This window comes from Pelobates fuscus, chromosome 3 (genome assembly GCF_036172605.1).
Source record: "Pelobates fuscus isolate aPelFus1 chromosome 3, aPelFus1.pri, whole genome shotgun sequence".
NCBI classification, from domain to species: domain Eukaryota; kingdom Metazoa; phylum Chordata; class Amphibia; order Anura; family Pelobatidae; genus Pelobates; species Pelobates fuscus.
In genome coordinates this window covers 419,533,758-419,549,133 of record NC_086319.1, presented here as the reverse complement: position 1 = coordinate 419,549,133, position 15,376 = coordinate 419,533,758, and the positions used below count along the sequence as shown (strand labels likewise).

The 15,376-nt window shown below is 39.8% G+C and overlaps 1 protein-coding gene across 1 annotated transcript in view; it reads right to left on the bottom strand.

Annotated features, from left to right (window-relative positions):
* The window catches only part of NYAP1 (neuronal tyrosine phosphorylated phosphoinositide-3-kinase adaptor 1), a 59,269-nt gene extending 44,232 nt beyond the window's left edge, over positions 1 to 15,037 (bottom strand). The window contains exons 1-2 of the mRNA XM_063446079.1: positions 14,984 to 15,037; positions 7,168 to 8,127 (exon numbers count right to left, since the gene is read on the bottom strand). The gene's annotated coding sequence lies outside the window, so the exon portion shown is untranslated. The remainder of the gene's footprint in view (positions 1 to 7,167; positions 8,128 to 14,983) is intronic.
* Positions 15,038 to 15,376: the final 339 nt, after the last annotated feature.

Below are 15,376 nucleotides of genomic sequence, written 5' to 3'. Positions count from 1 at the left end.
AGACACATTACTGGGAGTATTATTACTGTGGAGCTCTGTTATACACTCGGACACATTACTGGGAGTATTATTGCTGTGGAGCTCTGTTATACATTCAGACACATTACTGGGAGTATTATTGCTGTGGAGCTCTGTTATACACTCAGACAGATTACTGGGAGTATTATTGCTGTGGAGCTCTGTTATACACTCAGACACATTACTGGGAGTATTATTGCTGTGGAGCTCTGTTATACACTCAGACACATTACTGGGAGTATTATTGCTGTGGAGCTCTGTTATGCACTCAGACACATTACTGGGAGTATTATTGCTGTGGGGCTCTGTTACACACTCAGACACATTACTGGGAGTATTATTACTGTGGAGCTCTGTTATACATTCAGACACATTACTGGGAGTATTATTGCTGTGGAGCTCTGTTATACACTCAGACACATTACTGGGAGTATTATTGCTGTGGAGCTCTGTTAAACACTCAGACACATTACTGGGAGTATTATTACTGTGGAGCTCTGTTATACTCTCAGACACATTACTGGGAGTATTATTGCTGTGAAGCTCTGTTATACTCTCAGACACATTACTGGGAGTATTATTGCTGTGAAGCTCTGTTATACTCTTAGACACATTACTGGGAGTATTATTGCTGTGAAGCTCTGTTATACACTCAGACACATTACTGGGAGTATTATTGCTGTGGAGCTCTGTTATACACTAAGGCACATTACTGGGAGTATTATTGCTGTGGAGCTCTGTTATACACTCAGACACATTACTGGGAGTATTATTGCTGTGGAGCTCTGTTATATACTAAGGCACATTACTGGGAGTATTATTGCTGTGGAGCTCTGTTATACACTCAGACACATTACTGGGAGTATTATTGCTGTGGAGCTCTGTTATACACTCAGACACATTACTGGGAGCATTATTACTGTGGAGCTCTGTTATACACGAAGGCACATTACTGGGAGTAATATTGCTGTGGAGCTCTGTTATACACTAAGGCACATTACTGGGAGTATTGATGCTATGAAGCTCTGTTATACACTCACCCACATTACTGGGAGTATTATTGCTGTGGGGCTCTGTTATACACTCAGACACATTACTGGGAGTATTATTGCTGTGAAGCTCTGTTATACTCTCAGACACATTACTGGGAGTATTATTGCTGTGGAGCTCTGTTATGCACTCAGACACATTACTGGGAGTATTATTGCTGTGGAGCTCTGTTATACACTCAGATACATTACTGTGAGTATTATTGCTGTGGAGCTCTGTTATACACTCAGACACATTACTGGGAGTATTATTGCTGTCGAGCTCTGTTATACACTCAGACACATTACTGGGAGTATTATTGCTGTGGAGCCCTGTTATACACTCAGACACATTACTGGGAGTATTATTGATGTGGAGCTCTGTTATACACTCAGACACATTACTGGGAGTATTATTGCTGTGGAGCTCTGTTATACATGCAGACACATTACTAGGAGTATTATTGCTGTGGAGCTCTGTTATACACTCAGACACATTACTGGGAGTATTATTGCTGGGGAGCTCTGTTATACACTCAGACACATTACTTGGAGTATTATTGCTGTGGAGCTCTGTTATATACTCAGACACATTACTGGGAGTATTATTTCTGTGGAGCTCTGTTATACACTTAGACACATTACTGGGAGTATTATTGCTGTGGAGCTCTGTTATATACTCAGACACATTACTGGGAGTATTATTGCTGTGGAGCTCTGTTATACACTCAGACACATTACTGGGAGTATTATTGCTGGGGAGCTCTGTTATACACTCAGACACATTACTGGGAGTATTATTGCTGTGGAGCTCTGTTATACACTCAGACACATTACTCCCAGTATAACAGAGCTCCACAGCAATAATACTCGCAGTAATGTGTCTGAGTGTATAACAGAGCTCCACAGCAATAATACTCCCAGTAATGTGTCTGAGTGTATATCAGAGCTCCACATCAATAATACTCCCAGTAATGTGTCTGAGTGTATAACAGAGCTCCACGGTAATAATACTGCCAGTAATGTGTCTGAGTATATAACAGAGGTCCACAGTAATAACAGTCCCAGTAATGTGTCTGAGTGTATAACAGAGCTCCCCAGCAATAATACTCCCAGTAATGTGTCTGAGTGTATAACAGAGCTCCACAGTAATAATACTCCCAGTAATGTGTCTGAGTGTATAACAGAGCTAAACAGCAATAATACTCCCAGTAATGTGTCTGAGTGTATAACAGAGCTCTCCAGCAATAACACTCCCAGTAATGTGTCTGAGTGTATAACAGAGCTCCACAGCAATAATACTCCCAGTAATGTGTCTTAGTGCATAACAGAGCTCCACAGCAATAGTAATCCCATGAATGTGTCTTGGTGTATAACATAGCTCCACAGCAATAATACTCCCAGTAATGTGTCTGAGTGTATATCAGAGCTACACAGCAATAATACTCCAAGTAATGTGTCTGAGTGTATAACAGAGCTCCAAAGAAATAATACTCCCAGTAATGAGTCTGAGTGTATAACAGAGCTCCACATCAATAATACTCCCAGTACTGTGTCTGAGTGTATAACAGAGCTCCACAGCAATAATACTCCCAGTGATGTGCCTGAGTGTATAACAGAGCTCCCCAGCAATAATACATCCCAGTAATGTGTCTGAGTGTGTAACAGAGCTTCACATCAGTAATACTCCCAGTAATGTGACTGAGTGTATAACAGAGCTCCACAGCAATACTACTCCCAGTAATGTGTCTGAGTATATAACAGAGCTCCACAGCAATAATACTCCCAGTGATGTGCCTGAGTGTATAACAGAGCTCCACAGCAATAATACTCCCAGTAATGTGTCTGAGTGTATAACAGAGCTCCACAGTAATAATACTCCTAGTAATGTGACTGAGTGTATAACAGAGCTCCACAGCAATAATACTCCCAGTAATGTGTCTGAGTGTATAACAGAGCTCCACAGCAATAATACTCCCAGTAATGTGTCTGAGTGCATAACAGAGCTCCACAGCAATAATACTCCCAGTAATGTGTCTGAGTGTATAACGGAGCTCCACAGCAATAATACTCCCAGTAATGTGACTGAGTGTATAACAGAGCTCCACAGCAATAATACTACCAGTACTGTGTCTGAGTGTATAACAGAGCTCCACAGTAATAATACTCCCAGTAATGTGTCTGAGTGTATAACAGAGCTCCACATCAATAATACTCCTAGTACTGTGTCTGAGTGTATAACAGAGCTCCACAGCAATAATACTCCCAGTGATGTGTCTGAGTGTATAACAGAGCTCCACAGCAATAATACTCCCAGTAATGTGTCTGAGTGCATAATAGAGCTCCACAGCAATAATACTCCCAGTAATGTGTCTGAGTGTAAAACGGAGCTCCACAGCAATAATACTCCCAGTAATGTGACTGAGTGTATAACAGAGCTCCACAGCAATAATACTACCAGTACTGTGTCTGAGTGTATAACAGAGCTCCACAGTAATAATACTCCCAGTAATGTGACTGAGTGTATAACAGAGCTCCACAGCAATCATACTCCCAGTAATGTGTCTGAGTATATAACAATGCTCCACAGCAATAATACTCCCAGTAATGTGTCTGAGTGTATAACAGAGCTCCCCAGCAATAATACATCCCAGTAATGTGTCTGAGTGTGTAACAGAGCTTCACATCAGTAATACTCCCAGTAATGTGACTGAGTGTATAACAGAGCTCCACAGCAATACTACTCCCAGTAATGTGTCTGAGTATATAACAGAGCTCCACAGCAATAATACTCCCAGTGATGTGCCTGAGTGTATAACAGAGCTCCACAGCAATAATACTCCCAGTAATGTGTCTGAGTGTATAACAGAGCTCCACAGTAATAATACTCCTAGTAATGTGACTGAGTGTATAACAGAGCTCCACAGCAATAATACTCCCAGTAATGTGTCTGAGTGTATAACAGAGCTCCACAGCAATAATACTCCCAGTAATGTGTCTGAGTGCATAACAGAGCTCCACAGCAATAATACTCCCAGTAATGTGTCTGAGTGTATAACGGAGCTCCACAGCAATAATACTCCCAGTAATGTGACTGAGTGTATAACAGAGCTCCACAGCAATAATACTACCAGTACTGTGTCTGAGTGTATAACAGAGCTCCACAGTAATAATACTCCCAGTAATGTGTCTGAGTGTATAACAGAGCTCCACATCAATAATACTCCTAGTACTGTGTCTGAGTGTATAACAGAGCTCCACAGCAATAATACTCCCAGTGATGTGTCTGAGTGTATAACAGAGCTCCACAGCAATAATACTCCCAGTAATGTGTCTGAGTGCATAATAGAGCTCCACAGCAATAATACTCCCAGTAATGTGTCTGAGTGTAAAACGGAGCTCCACAGCAATAATACTCCCAGTAATGTGACTGAGTGTATAACAGAGCTCCACAGCAATAATACTACCAGTACTGTGTCTGAGTGTATAACAGAGCTCCACAGTAATAATACTCCCAGTAATGTGTCTGAGTGTATAACAGAGCTCCACATCAATAATACCCCCAGTACTGTGTCTGAGTGTATAACAGAGCTCCACAGCAATAATACTCCCAGTGATGTGCGTGAGTGTATAACAGAGCTCCACAGCAATAATACTCCCAGTAATGTGTCTGAGTGTGTAACAGAGCTCCACATCAGTAATACTCCCAGTAATGTGACTGAGTGTATAACAGAGCTCCACAGCAATCATACTCCCAGTAATGTGTCTGAGTATATAACAATGCTCCACAGCAATAATACTCCCAGTAATGTGTCTGAGTGTATAACAGAGCTCCCCAGCAATAATACTCCCAGTAATGTGTCTGAGTGTATAACAGAGCTCCACAGTAATAATACTCCCAGTAATGTGACTGAGTGTTTAACAGAGCTCCACAGCAATAATACTCCCAGTAATGTGTCTGAGTGTATAACAGAGCTCCACAGCAATAATACTCCCAGTAATGTGTCTGAGTGTATAACAGAGCTTCATAGCAATAATACTCCCAGTAATGTGTCTGAGTGTATAACAGAGCTCCACAGTAATAATACTGCCAGTAATGGGTCTGAGTGTATAACAGAGCTCCACAGCAATAATACTCCCAGTAATGTGACTGAGTGTATAACAGAGCTCCACAGCAATAATACTCCCAGTAATGTGTCTGAGTGTATGACAGAGCTCCACAGCAATAATACTCCCAGTAATGTGTCTGAGTGTATAACAGAGCTCCACAGCAATAATACTCCCAGTAATGTGTCTGAGTGTATAACAGAGCTCCACAGCAATAATACTCCCAGTAATGTGACTGAGTGTATAACAGAGCTCCACAGCAATAATACTCCCAGTAATGTGTCTGAGTGTATAACAGAGCTTCATAGCAATAATACTCACAGTAATGTGTCTGAGTGTATAACAGAGCTCCACAGTAATAATACTGCCAGTAATGGGTCTGAGTGTATAACAGAGCTCCACAGCAATAATACTCCCAGTAATGTGTCTGAGTGTATAACAGAGCTCCACAGCAATAATACTCCCAGTAATGTGACTGAGTGTATAACAGAGCTCCACAGCAATAATACTCCCAGTAATGTGTCTGAGTGTATGACAGAGCTCCACAGCAATAATACTCCCAGTAATGTTGAGTGTATAACAGAGCTCCACAGCAATTATACTCCCAGTAATGTGTCTGAGTGTATAACAGAGCTCCACAGCAATAATACTCCCAGTAATGTGACTGATTGTATAACAGAGCTCCACAGCAATAATACTCCCAGTAATGTGTCTGAGTGTATAACAGAGCCCCACAGCAATAATACTCCCAGTAATGTGTCTGAGTGTATAACAGAGCCCCACAGCAATAATACTCCCAGTAATGTGACTGAGTGTATAACAGAGCTCCACAGCAATAATACTCCCAGTAATGTGTCTGAGTGTATAACAGAGCTCCACAGTAATAATACTCCCAGTAATGTGTCTGAGTGTATAACAGAGCTCCACAGCAATAATACTCCCAGTAATGTGTCTGAGTGTATAACAGAGCTCCACAGCAATAATACTCCCAGTAATGTGTCTGAGTGTATAACAGAGCTCCACAGCAATAATACTCCCAGTAATGTGTCTGAGTGTATAACAGAGCTCCACAGCAATAATACTCCCAGTAATGTGACTGAGTGTATAACAGAGCTCCACAGTAATAATACTCCCAGTAATGTGTCTGAGTGGATAACAGAGCTCCACAGCAATAATACTCCCAGTAATGTGTCTGAGTGTATAACAGAGCTCCACAGCAATAATACTCCCAGTAATGTGTCTGAGTGTATAACAGAGCTCCACAGTAATAATACTCCCAGTAATGTGTCTGAGTGTATAACAGAGCTCCACAGTAATAATACTCCCAGTAATGTGTCTGAGTGTATAACAGAGCTCCACAGTAATAATACTCCCAGTAATGTGTCTGAGTGTATAACAGAGCCCCACAGTTATAATACTCCTAGTAATGTGTCTTTTAAACTCCAATAAAAAGTGTTTAGAATTCAGTCTGTAAATAACATACATTGTTCTTTGTCTAAGTTACATTTTCAGTTCCATTAATTGTTATTAGTAAATCACCCAAAATTTCTCAGAACAGACACGCCCCCGGCCACCTTCCCACTCACACCAGGAATAGCCCCACCCCTGGGCACCCCTCCACTTACACCACTTACACTAAAATGAAAGTGTCCCCCTTTGTCCATGTGACATGTTGGGAAGTGTGGTGAATGCTTAATTGATTGCTGATTGCCTCCACTTGCCAGCAAACATTAAAAATAAGCAATCTCATGCAATGGGATACCTAACTCACACAAAAACCATGTCAATGGCAGGGCCCCAGGCCTATGCTTGGGGACTCCCGGCACTCCAGATAATGCGGACTACATCTCCCTTGATGTTTTGTAATATGGGAGATGTGTTGGACAACATCTGGCGTGTCGAAGGTTCCTACCCCTTATATATAGTGTTACCCTCCACCCAGTGCTCAGAGGAGGAAGAACATGACCCATTGATGAGTTAAACAGACTGTCTCAAGAACCGAGTAATCAGTCACCTTGAGGTGTCTCACTCCAGCGGTGTAAACCCCCAGCCGTCCTCGTTGATGCTGCATTTGTGTTTGAGTGTTACTTGGACCTTCTCAGTGTCACTTTCTCCAAGTAACATCTCCAAGTTTCCTCCTTATATAGAGATCCATTAGTTTGATGCCATTTTACATACAGAGTTCTCTAGGAAGAACAGATTCCAATAAAACGATTATGTTTGTTTTTTTCCTAAGTCTTTTCTCAGTCTGCCAATCACTCCTTCTGACAGAATGAACCCAGTGTTACAATTGTATTAAGCTGCAGATAAATATCCCACTGTGCCCCTGTCCTTACAATCCACATGGGATGGAGGTCATTAATGTCATTCAAGGTTACACCACGTTCATCCCTTCAAAATTCTAGACAGCTGATATTTTTGTTGGAGATCCAACAAAGCCCTCTGAAACAATGTTTCTCAGTGGGTAATATTGCAATCCGCAGTAATGCCCTTTATAATGTCTTCGGTACAATTTCTCATTTTAAAAGGGAAAGACGTCCAAATTGGGCACCATTTGTGCACTTAACAAATTTCTACATCTTCATGAAACCTACAGATTGACGTACTCCGTGAAGGGTAGATTCCATGTCGGATTAATTGCTTTCATGTTGCAGGAGAAAAAGTCTCAGAAATATTCCTCTAAATAAACCGTGGTACCATATGGATTATGAGACAAATGTGATATTACAAACACAGACAATACTATAAGATATACTATGCATCATGAGTTTCTCTTCACGTATCTCACTTCAGAGAGAGCTGTACGCTGAGGGCCACCGATGGGAATGTGTCGTGATTTTAGATTTGATCATCTGTAAATTTTAGAAGCCATTTGTACGATGGAACCAAAGGTGAGTTGTTCTCGATGTGTCTGATGTGGAAGGTACCCTTTATAGAAGAAGGTTTGGAACGTTGGAAGACATCTCTGAGGGTCCTAAGAAAAAGCCACAGAAGAAGACTTTTATTAAAAGACAAATTGAAGTGGTCAGGGGTATGACAGCAGTCTCCTATATTGCTCTACCTAGCATACAGAGGACTTAATAGCTGTAAGAGTAGATAGAGACAGACAGCTACAGAAATGGAAACTAGAAGGGCACCTAATCAGTATGTATACCTCCCAAGTGTCCCTATTTAGGAGGGACAGTCCCTATTTTGGGCTCAAAGCCCTCTGTCCCTCTTTTCTAGGAGCTCCATAGAGTTGGTGTGTCTGAGTGTATAACAGAGATCCATAGCAATAATACTTGCAGTAATGTGTCTGAGTGTATAACAGAGCTCCACAGCAATAATACTCCCAGTCTGAGTGTATAACAGAGCTCCACAGCAATAATACTCCCAGTCTGAGTGTATAACAGAGCTCCACAGCAATAATACTCCCAGTCTGAGTGTATAACAGAGCTCCACAGCAATAATACTCCCCGTAATGTGTCTGAGTGTATAACAGAGCTCCACAGCAATAATACTCCCAGTAATGTGTCTGAGTGTATAACAGAGCTCCCCAGCAATAATAATACTCCCAGTAATGTGCCTTTAACCTACAATAAAGGTGTTTAGAAATCAGTCTGTAAATAAGCTAAATTTTTCTTCTTAGAAATTACAGTTTAGTTGGATAAATTGTTATTAGTAAGTCAGAGCAGCCTCACCATTGGCCACACCCCCACCCAGATTGGTCCTGCCCATGGCCACACCCCTACTCAGAGCAACCCTGGCCAGTGGCCACACCCCCAGGCACACATCTAGGTTCTAGCACAGGGGTAGTCAGTCTTTCAATACCTACCGCCCACTTTTGTATCTTTGTTGATAGTAAAATTTCCTTACCGCCCACCAGTGCCGCAGTAACTAATTTTATGAGGGGGTGCTGTGTGTGTTTGAGAGTTATCGTGTGTGTGAGGGAGCAGTCTGTGTGTATGTGGGGTGGGGGGCAGTGTTTGTGTGTGAGGGGTGCTGTTTGTGTGCGTGTGTGTGTGTGTGTGAGTGAAGGGTACTGTGTGTGTGTGAGGGGTGCTGTGTGTGTGTGTGAGGGGTGCTGTGTGTGAGGGGCGCTGAGAGTTATCTTGTGTGTGTGAGGGAGCAGTCTGTGTGTATGTGGGGTGGGGGGCAGTGTTTGTGTGTGAGGGGTGCTGTGTGTGTGCTTGTGTGTGTGTGTGTGTGTGTGAGTGAAGGGTACTGTGTGTGTGAGGGGTGCTGTGTGTGTGTGTGTGTGAGGGGTGCTGTGTGTGAGAGTTATCTTGTGTGTGTGAGGGGACAGTCTGTATGTGTGTGGGGTTCATAGGATCTATGCTGTGTGTAGGTGGGTGAGATGTGAAAATCTTTCTTAATGTCGCCCCCTCCCTTATTCTTACTTTATACCAAGGAGGGGGGAATAATGCTGCAAGCCCTGGTGGTCCAGTGGTGGCATGTTCCTACGGCTCCAGGCTGACTCTCCTGTCCTCGTGTGAGCACAGCATTGTATTGGAAGGTTACCATTATAACATGCAGCAACATTCCGACCAGCCTGCTTGGGGGAGGCACACAGAGCCTCCCAGGCTCTTCACTCCCTCTCCTGGATTTAAGTGCTAGCGGGCCAGTGAGACGGATCTTTGATCTCCTCACCAGCCCGAGAGGGCTTACAGCAAGGCTAGCTCTGCATGGGCCGGCATGGGAGAAGAAAGGATCTCCCCTGCCGGCCTTGGACCATGACCATCGAGGCCCACTGGACGTTTTCTGCAGAACTCACTCAACCAGGTTGACGACCCCGGCTCTAGCAGGTTATTGTGACTGTTTCTGGCTCTGGACTTTGCCTGCGTTTGGGGTATTTCTGGCTGAGCAGTCAGGCAGGAAAATGGTTAACCAAAGATAGAGATCCGGCCATGAAATGGTTCATTATAAACACTAAACCAGCGGGGAGATGGTTACTTCTGGGTAAGTTAAACCGTTTATTGATTTATTTATTTTACATTGAACATTTTTTATTTTCCTTTTTGTTTCAACAATGTATCTTTGGGTACAGAAAAAAGAGAGAAGGGACAACGAGTATAACAGTTTCAGTACAGGGAAAATGATGCATCTTAGAGGGGCTAGCAAGTCCAGCTAACAACATCCCCGCATTGACCATAATATATGTTAACAATAACAAAGTCGTTTTGGGTGACGGTATTGTTTGTGAGTCTGTTAATGCGACCATAGAAGTTTAGTGTGAACCCTTGGGCGTCTTTGTCCGTCGGTTTACGTCCTGAGTTAACTGATATTTATAGGTTATCAGAACAATATCTAGTAGGGCGGTGCGCCTCAGCGCCTTCGTTTAGTTACCTCGGGTGCAAGTTCATTGCCTTGGTTTGGTTCTAGTTTTTACTATGGGGGAGGTGATGGCAGCAGTGCCATCGGGTGCACTTTATTTTTTTTGTCTATGAAATGATTTCTTTTTGGAGTGAAATGGTTATTTCAGGCTATGGATTTAGAAGGGAACATACAAATATTAATAAAATCTGGAGGGACCCTGCAGACCCCTAAAGCACTTTAACTGTTCTCTTTTTTTCATTTAACAAAAAGTGCAGATTTTAATAGAAATTATTTGAAATGTTATAAAATTAACCTGGTTACACCCTGCAGGCTGTCAATCAGATTTATATAAATATGGTATATTGTATCTACATATATAAATCACCCTTAAATTCCCATTGTTTGCTACATGTCCGTGGGTGAAGCAGAGATTGCATTTCTCAGTCAGCCCTGGACCTTCCACTGTAATTAGTAGGAATATTTTTTTTTTTGTAAAGGCATACGGAATACAGTTAAACTCAGAGGTAGATTCATTCATGAAAATACATGAATTAAACTCTTCACATACAAACAGATTAGAGGGACACTCCCGATCACTACATCACTTTATCTTGCTGACGGATGTTATGGGTGAAGAGTGTCCTCTTTTTTTTTTATTTTACACAAAGTGCAGCTCACAGTAGAATTGCCCAGAGCACCTGCCTTGCAAAGACTTCTCATTGAGCTGCATTGGGAAATCTGATTGGACAGCCACAGAAAGTCTGGGTGGGGCTAGAAGGGGAGGGTTTGCAAAGGCTGCAGACACGATACCTGCAGCTTTTACAAGTGTTTTTTGCTTACATTATTTACTTGGGGTATATCTACTAAACAGTGATTTGTATTTATTTTTGTATTTGGACAGTGGGGTGTCCCTTTAAGTTATTCTGTACACAACATACAGTTTATCAACATAAATAAATACATAAACCTTTGTTAAATATATGTGGCACAATTATTGGTATAAATATGAGATTACACATAGGCCAAATCCCTGTAGTCATTCATCACAATCGGTAAGACCAAGGAATATAGCGGTGAAATAGGAAGTGGCTATAAGAAATGGCAAAAGCAGTACAAAATGGCCATATCCACCGTCAGGGCCATAAGTAAGAAGTTTAACTCAACTGGAAATGTTTTGATTCCACCTGGAAGAGGATGTCTGTCTATATCACCTCAACAAACTATTAAGAAGATGCTTTGAGTGGCCAAAAAGTCTCCAAAGATCACAGCTGGAGAATTGCAGGAATTAGTTGTTTCTTGGGGTCAAAAAGTCTCTAATACTACAATCCGATGTCCCCTACACCACCGCAAGTTGTTTTCAAGGATTTCAAGAAAAAAATCCTCTACTCTCCTCCAAAAACAAACTCAAGCATCTTCAGTTTGCCAGACACCACTAGAACTTCAAATGGGAACGGGTTCTATGGTCAGATGAAACCAAAAAATCGTTTTTTGGCAATAAATACCAATGGTGAGTTTGGCAAGCACAAAGAGATACGTATGGAGGAGGATCTTTAATGTGTTAGGGCTGTTTTTCTGCCAGAGGTCCTGGACATTTTGTTAGGATACATGGCACCATGGATTACATCAAATATCAACAGATATTAAATGGAAAACAGACTCCCTCTTCCAGAAAGCTTTACATGGGCCATGATTAGATCTTCCAGCAAGACAGTGATCCAAAATAAACATCAAAATCAACACAAAACTTGTTTACTGACCACAAATTCAAGGTCCTGCCATGGCCACCCCAGTCCCCTGACTTTAATCCCATAAAAAACCTGAGGGGTCAACTGAGGAGGAGAGTCCACCAGTGTTGACCTTTAAATGTGAAGGATCTAGACAGATTCTATATAATTGGTCTCAGATCCCTTGTCATGCATTCTCCAACCTCATCAAACAATTCCAGCATTAAAGGAGAAGACAGAGCAGTTATCGACTTAAAGTGAGCTAGGGCAAAGTACTGACTAAAATGCTGCCAAAATGTGTGCCACACAGATATTTCACACATATTTAAATATTGGGGGGGGATAAACCTGTGTTTGTTTCCAATTGTTTGATATGCATGAGAGCAGAGTTCTTTTGTGTATTTTTGAGCAAAAGATCAAAAGGTGAAACAAAGCCAATTTACCACTGGTGCCAATATTAGTGGAGGGCACTGCAGGTATATTATTGTATATCCTTGTATAAATAATAATAATATATCTATATATCTATATATCTATATATCTATATATGATTGTATCACCGTGTACGTATAATAATATAATATCTGTATGTATATAGGTATATTATTGTATCACTCTGTACGTATAATAATATAATATCTGTATGTATATAGGTATATGATTGTATCACCGTGTACGTATAATAATATAATATCTGTATGTGTATAGGTATATTATTGTATCACAGTGTACATATAATAATATAATATCTGTATGTATATAGGTATATGATTGTATCACTGTGTACATATAATAATATAATATCTGTATGTGTATAGGTATATTATTGTATCACAGTGTACGTATAATAATATAATATCTGTATGTATATAGGTATATTATTGTGTCACAGTGTACGTATAATAATATAATATCTGTATGTATATAGGTATATGATTGTATCATAGTGTACGTATAATAATATAATATCTGTATGTATATAGGTATATTATTGTATCACTGTGTACGTATAATAATACAATATCTGTATATATATATATATATATATATATGTGTGTATATTATTGTATCACTGTGTACATATAATAATATAATATCTGTATGTATATAGGTATATGATTGTATCACTGTGTACATATAATAATATCTGTATGTGTATTGGTATATGATTGTATCACGGTGTACGTATAATAATATAATATCTGTATGTGTATAGGTATATGATTGTATCACTGTGTACATATAATACTATCTGTATGTGTATGGGTATATGATTGTATCACAGTGTACATATAATAATATAATATCTGTATGTATATAGGTATATGATTGTATCACTGTGTACATATAATAATATCTGTATGTGTATTGGTATATGATTGTATCACGGTGTACGTATAATAATATAATATCTGTATGTGTATAGGTATATGATTGTATCACTGTGTACTTATAATAATATAATATCTGTATGTGTATAGGTATATTATTGTATCACAGTGTACGTATAATAATATAATATCTGTATGTATATAGGTATATGATTGTATCACAGTGTACATATGATAATATAATATCTGTATGTATATAGGTATATGATTGTATCACAGTGTATGTATAATAATATAATATCTGTATGTGTATAGGTATATGATTGTATCACTGTGTACATATAATACTATCTGTATGTGTATGGGTATATGATTGTATCACAGTGTACATATAATAATATAATATCTGTATGTATATAGGTATATGATTGTATCACTGTGTACATATAATAATATCTGTATGTATATAGGTATATGATTGTATCACAGTGTACATATAATAATATAATATCTGTATGTATATAGGTATATGATTGTATCACAGTGTACGTATAATAATATAATATCTGTATGTGTATAGGTATATGATTGTATCACAGTGTACATATAATAATATAATATCTATGTATTTAGGTATATGATTGTATCACAGTGTACGTATAATAATATAATATCTGCATGTATACAGGAATATGATTGTATCACTGTGTACGTATAATAATATAATATCTGTATGTGTATAGGTATATGATTGTATCACAGTGTACATATAATAATATATCTGTATATATATAGGTATGTTATTGCATTACAGTGTACATATAATAATATAATATCTGTATATATATAGGTATATGATTGTATCACTGTGTACGTATAATAATATATCTGTATGTATATAGGTATATTATTGTATCACATTGTACGTATAATAATATAATATCTGTATGTATATAGGTATATGATTGTATCACAGTGTACGTATAATAATATAATATCTGTATGTGTATAGGTATATTATTGTATCACAGTGTACGTATAATAATATAATATCTGTATGTATACAGGTATATGATTGTATCACAGTGTACGTATAATAATATAATATCTGTATGTGTATAGGTATATATTATTGTATCACAGTGTACGTATAATAATATAATATCTGTATGTATATAGGTATGTGATTGTATCTCGTTATAATAATATAGTGTCTGTGTGTATCGAGGTATATGATTGTATCCCGATGTAATAATGTAACAGATTATCTCGGTATGTTTCAGGTGAGGACAGGATGCCATGATGGCTGGTACATAATAACAGCCTGTGATTTGAAACATCCAGCTCCACTGTGCTATTTCTCCATTGACGCAGCCCAATGTCTGTCTGTGTCTGTCTGTCAGTGTCTGTCTCTATACCCCTCTCCCTCCCTGGTTATTTCCCAGCAGTCGGTTGCTTTTCTTCCTTTGCCCCCTCTTACCTCCGGTACCGGCAGGCGGAGAGATGGCAGGGAGGATGGATGAGGATGAAGGGGGGGGGGGGGAATGTGTGAGGGGAGGGGAGACAGCAGGGAGGGGAGTGGAGGGAGGGGAAGCAACTGGCATACTGCGGCTGTCTAATGTGTACGCACAATGTGACAGAGACAGAGAGAGAGCATCATCTAATGCATGTCAGAGAGAGAGAGAGCATCATCTATTGCATGTCAGAGAGAGAGAGATAGAGAGAGCATCATACCATGCATGTCAGAGAGAGAGAGACACAGAGAGAGAGCATCATCTAATGCAAGTCAGAGAGAGACAGAGAGAGAGAGAGCATCATCTAATGCATGTCAGAGAGAGAGAGAGCATCATCTAATGCATGTCAGAGAGAGAGA